The sequence below is a fragment of the Carlito syrichta genome, unplaced genomic scaffold (genome assembly GCF_000164805.1).
Source record: "Carlito syrichta isolate Samal-C Ts95f unplaced genomic scaffold, Tarsius_syrichta-2.0.1 Scaffold309891, whole genome shotgun sequence".
NCBI classification, from domain to species: domain Eukaryota; kingdom Metazoa; phylum Chordata; class Mammalia; order Primates; family Tarsiidae; genus Carlito; species Carlito syrichta.
In genome coordinates, this window is record NW_007253987.1 from 440,660 (window position 1) to 446,764 (window position 6,105).

A 6,105-nucleotide genomic window follows, 5' to 3' on the forward strand; every position below is an offset into this window, starting at 1 on the left:
TGGAGACTGGGCAGAGCTGGGTGGAACTGGGCAGGGCAATGCAGGTTCCTGTCTGGTCTCAGGGTTCCAGCTGATCTCTTTTTCTGTTGCAGCCTAGGGCTGAGCTGGGGAAGGCAGAAGGTGAGACTGCCAGGCAATGAAGGCCGGTGTAGTACTAGGTGGCTCGGGTAGGGCTGGGCGAGGCAGAGCAGCAGGTGGGGGGTCCCAGAACTCCACGGGGTGGGAGACGAGGGCTGCTCAGGGCAGGAGGGGACAACAATGGTGGCTGCGGTGGCGGTTGCTGCATCAGCAGTGTGGTGCATGGGAGGAGCTCCACAGGGCCAGGAGTTAAGAGTCACCCGGGTGGTGGTAGCCGTGGCAGCCGAGGTGGAGGCAGCAGCAGAGCAGTACTTGGAGACAGCGGCAGAACAGTGCATGAAGAGCAGCCTGGCAGCGGAGATAGCCGCAGCCACCAGGGGAGAGTGAGTCTTTTATGGACACTCGCTTTGGTAGAGAGTCTCACAGACCAACCTGCCCTGTCGCCATCTTGGCAGAAGTCCGAAAAACTTTTAAAATAAGAGCATTTGCCAAGTTTGTGGGATACAGTATCAATAGATAGAGACCAGAAGTACACCTATTCACCAGCAGTAGTCCTTTAGAATGTGTAATTTTTAAAAAAACCTTTCATATTAGGAAAAAACCATAAATTGATTGCAACTATGTCTCACAAAAGTGTTTCATGATATTATATATTATAATACTTTAGTGAAGGATCTAATAAAATATTTGAATGGTGACATATGCAATGATCAATTTCCTAAGACTTTTATTATTTCCAAATTAATTCATATAATCAATGCAATTCTAACCAGAATCCCAAAGGAATTTATTTTCAAGGTTAACTACAGAATTCTAAATTGCATATGGGAAATTAAAAATTAAAAAATATTCCAGATAATTCTTGAAAATGAAAATAAGATAGGGGTATCCTAACAGATATCAATATTTATTTAAAATTATTTGCTTACACAATTAAAACAGGCCAAGTTTTTTTAAGTTTTGGCCCCCTTCCCTACCTTGGGAAGGTGAATCTCCTCCTTCTTTCTGTCTAATTTACTTTCTAAATAAACTACATTTTCTAATCTAAAAAAAATTAAATCAGTGAAGATTTTTGTACAGATAGAAAGCATACAATAAATTTTAGGTCAGTGGCTAAAAATAGACAAAAACTAGGTCCTGTACCCTTTTCACATAAAGTTGGTCCTAGAGATCATTGAAAAACAAAGAACTATTTAACTAATGATATTGAGACCACTGGAATTTAATTTAGGGCCAAACATTATATTTCAAACTCACAACATACAAAAAAACTACATTTAATGTATTTTCATTTTAAATTTGAAACCATATTTTTGTAAGACAAAATAAGACTTTTATGGCATTAACTTAGGGAAGCACAGCCATTAATAAAAAATATTAAATTTATATTTTCCAATACAAATAATATAGTTTGTCCATTCTGAGTCAGGTCCAGCAAAGCATTAGTTACTTAAGTGTACTCTCAACTTTTATTTCATGTGAGATGACTGTTTAAGGAGTAGAATAGCTTGACATCATCTAAGAATGTATGAGGATGAGAAAACTGGTGCCACAGAAAATAGAGTTAGAAAAATTCTCTTGTTGGTGTACAAATATAGCATGTGTAATACATGTGCTGTCTTAAACATGCAGAGAAAAATTAACCCTGCAATTATTAGTGTGGTGACACCAATAACGCTATTTGAAATAAAAACCAACATTGCAATCTGAAGTAAATCTCTAACACGTCTTTCTTCAAAATAAGTAAGATAATTAAATATTCAATAAAAGAAATAGAAACATAACCAAAAAGAGAAATATCACGAATAGCTTGATAATATTGAAATTGGAAAGACATATTTAAACATGATGTTAAAGGCAGAGTCCTTTAAAAATGGATGTATCTAATAGCATGATTATATGATTTCCAAATGCCTAAAGCAAATAAATATAATAAAGGGTAAACAGAAGACTTTACAAATATTTTCAATATATATAATAGAAAAAGATTTAATATCCTTATTATTCCTAAAAAAGGAAGTTATTTCAGGAAACCAATAATAAAATATCATTGTCCTATAGTATGTATACATATAAAATATAATATATATATAAAGCACACAAATGTAATTTCTGAAATAATATAAAATCCTGATTTAACATACTGAAAAACTTATCCTTACACTTAAAAAAAAAGAGTAAGTTCAGTACAAGACTACTTTAAAATGAATGATAGACACTTTTCTTTCTATTTCAAACTGGCCACCTTTTCCTTTTGTAAATTGTTAATAGAGTTAGCATGTGTGCAAAGTTATGAACAATCTCTTTTATTATTTATTTATTTATTTATTTTTTTGAGTTGGAGTCTCACTCTGTCTCCCAGACTGGAGTGCAGTGGCCGCTCCCGGCCACCACACCCTCGACCTGCTGGGCTCTGATGATCCTTCCGCCTCAGCCTTCCAAGTAGCTGGAACTACAGGTGTGCGCTACCACACCTGGCTGATTTTCTGATTTATTGTAGAGATGAGGTCTTGCTACCCAGGCGCGTCTCGAACCCACGGACTCAGGCAATCCACTCACCTCAGCCTCCCAAAGGCGCGGGATTACAGGCTGAGCCACCGAGCCCGGCTTCAATCTCTTTTATTTAATGCTAGTGTGAGCAATTAATAGTGTATCATTTTATGGGGACATTTGCCAATATTAATGTCTTAAATAGTCACATAAATTTGACCCAATTCTAGAACTTGACTCACTTCTACAACTTCAGCCTGCAAATAATGAGAGATTTCACTGCAGAGTTTTGTCTTAGTCCATTTTGTGTAGTTGTAACAGAATACCCGAGGCTAGGTAACTAGTAAAGAAAAGAGGCTTATTTAACTCATGGTGTGCAGGCTAGGAAGTTTGAGAAGCATGGCACCATCACCTGCTTGTCTTCTGGTGAGGATTTTTGGGTGGCACCATGACATGACCGAAGGTCAAAGAGGAAGCAGACATGCTAAGAGAGAACCTGAGAGGCATCCTGACTTTATGACAGCACATCCTCATAGGATTCTCAGGATAACTAATATCTATTTGCCAGAGTAAAAACTGCCACAATATTGGCACCGAGTCATTTATGAGGAATCTACTTCCACATCCCAAACATCTTGCACCAAGTTTTTCCTCCCAGCACTGTCACATTGGGATCAAATTTTAACATGAGGACACACTCAACCATTGCAGGTTTATTTTATGAAGTATTGTGAAACACCCAAGCAGTTTATTTTAAAATATCATTTAAATAAACAGATAAATAAATAGTGCATAAGTATATGCCATTCTGCGTACATACTAAGAAAGATGACTGTGGGTGGGCTCACACCTGTAATCCCCAAAACTTGGGCGCCTGACGTGAGAGAATTGTCTAAGTCCTGGAGTTTGAAAACAGACTGGGCAGCATAGCAAGATCCCATCTCTACTATGTATGTACTATTACTGCTACTGCTACTACACACACACACACACACACACACACACACACACACACAGATGATTTGTGGAAGACACACACACACACACACACAGATGATTTGTGGAAGAAATGTCTTGAATTGTGGTAAACAGCTGGCTGGTTCTTCTACCATGGCAAGGCACCTACCTGCCTACACCACGCTGAGTGTTCAGAAGTTTTGACCAAAAGCAGCATGACCCCTGTGCCTCACCCTCCGTCTTCATCTGATCTCACTCTAAGTAAGTTTCTCTGTTTCCCCAGATGATAAAAAGTCCTCAAAGGGAAAGTTTTGCCTATGAGGAAGAAGTGAAACAAAAAATGACAGAAGCACTAAAAGGCATCAAAATTGAAGAGTTCAAAAACTGTTTCGAGCAGTGGGAAAGCATCTTAATAGATGTATTACATCAAACAACAAGTCCTTTGAAGGTGGCTAAAGTTTAAGCATGTAAGACTAGATCTACAATTTTTTAAATAAATAAATTCCAATTTTTTTAATAAATAAATTTCAGGATCTCTCATTGACATATATTAGCTGAGTGTAGTGGCACAGGTGCACTAGAACCTAGGAGTTCCAGAGGGTAATGAGCTATCATCAGACTCTGCACTCCAACCTTAGTGACACAATGTAATACCCACTATTAAGAAATAATAAAAATTAAATTAAATTAAACAGTGTAGGTTGTTGTGAAGCAGTGCTACTCAACGGTGTCCTAAGAATCACTTTGCCAACATAATACTGATAAATGTTGCATGGAAACAGCCTGAATATTCAGAATAAACTTGGTAATTGCAAGGTTAAAGTTAAGAAAATTAAACAGTGTTCTGTATGGCAGTACCTCTCTGAGCTCGCAATAGGCTAAGGTGTTCTGTTATAAACCAATTGAAAGATATAGTATGTGGTGTTTCCAAACGTCTTTGATCATAGACATGCTTCCTACACATAGCACAACTTGAATAACTGAGTTTATGATTTATTGTTATGGAATGACAAGGTTTTCATATCATATTTGTGGGTATTTGTGTGTGCACACTTATATGAACGTGCATTGAAGCGTTGTGTGGAAAAACTAGACTACAATAAAATGGCCAAGAATAGAACAAACATTCATTTTTAAAAGTTTTTTGTCTTTTAATCTCTCACTGTTTTGTTTTTTTAGTATAAATGCAGTACCTTGGTGATAAATAAACATTAATTGCTACAAAAATGTTTGTGATTAGTGAAATAAGGGGTCTAATTTTGAATCTTTTGAATTCAAAGTGCTGGATTTGAGTTTACTCCTGCTACTAAATGATTTAAAAACTAATAATGATGCTGATAGTGATGGTGATGCTGGATTGCCATCCCTAAATTAAGAAATCTTCCACCAGTTTCATCTACCAACCTACTCTTAGTCTCCTGATTGGACTCTCCAATTGCTTATAAGATGTATTTTAGGGTGAATCAAAATGTGAAAATGATAAAAGGAAAACTGCCTGTATTTGCATCTAAGGACACTAGACTTCATTGTTTGGGTACTCTTTTGAATATGGAAAACTATCACCTGTGGCTCTTATAAAAGAAATAAAATATTTGTTAGTATGAAAATTGATGTCTGGATCATTTAAATAATGATAGCTTTGATTTCATAAAAACTGATATGACTGTCCTACAGAAGACTGATTTTTAAAATGGAATTAACAACGTATTAACAATTAACAGTGGAGTTAATGGAAATAGTAACAGAGAAGTACTGAAAGACTAGATATTAAATTTCAATCCCAAAACTAAAAATAAAAAATTATAAAATCAGAGATTTTTCTCTCTGAAGAGACACCAGGTACAAAGGAGGACATTTTCATGTTAGTATTAACCATGGAATTAATAACTGCCTTGATTGGGGAAAAGAACAGAATATCTATATCATTTATTTCATTCCTGCCAGCTCATCTCCAATTTAAGAACAATAAATATTTTACAAGAACAGCTATGTGACAATTGATAGGCACATCTTGACAATTTCTGACTTGACACTAAGGTCAATAATTCAAGAAGGAGCAGGAAGAAGAGAAGGAGGAAGAACAACTCCACGGTTCACTTAGGGATACAAATAGAATTCAGAACAACAAATAACCAGGAGTGATAGAAATTTTAGCTTTCTCTATTCTGACACGGAAAGTGCCCTACAGAGCATCCCAACTTTTATAATGATTGCAGAGTTCATGAGCAACGAATTCACTGATAAACTGCATTGACTGGGTCTGTAAAAGAAAGCTATTTTTGGTTGATCAAATCCTCATTATCCTGGTGATCTCCAGAAGTGGTCTGATTTGGGAGATATTAGTAAATTGGTTTGCAACTTTGCATTATCAAGCCTTATTTGTGGCGGGAACAGAATTAAGAATTGCTATTTTTACCTGGACAGTTGCCAATCACTTCAGTCTCTGGCTTGCTATAATCCTTAGCATCTTTTATTTGCTCAAAATAGCCAGTTTTTTCAGTCCTACTTTTTTTTTTTTTGAGGTGGTGTCTCACTCTGTCACCCAGACTGGAATGCAGTGGCCGCTCCTGGCCACTGCAC

At 36.7% G+C, this 6,105-nt stretch overlaps 1 pseudogene; it reads left to right on the forward strand.

Moving 5' to 3' along the window:
* Positions 1 to 258: 258 nt before the first annotated feature.
* Positions 259 to 6,105, forward strand: part of LOC103270645 — a 6,405-nt pseudogene continuing 558 nt past the window's right edge.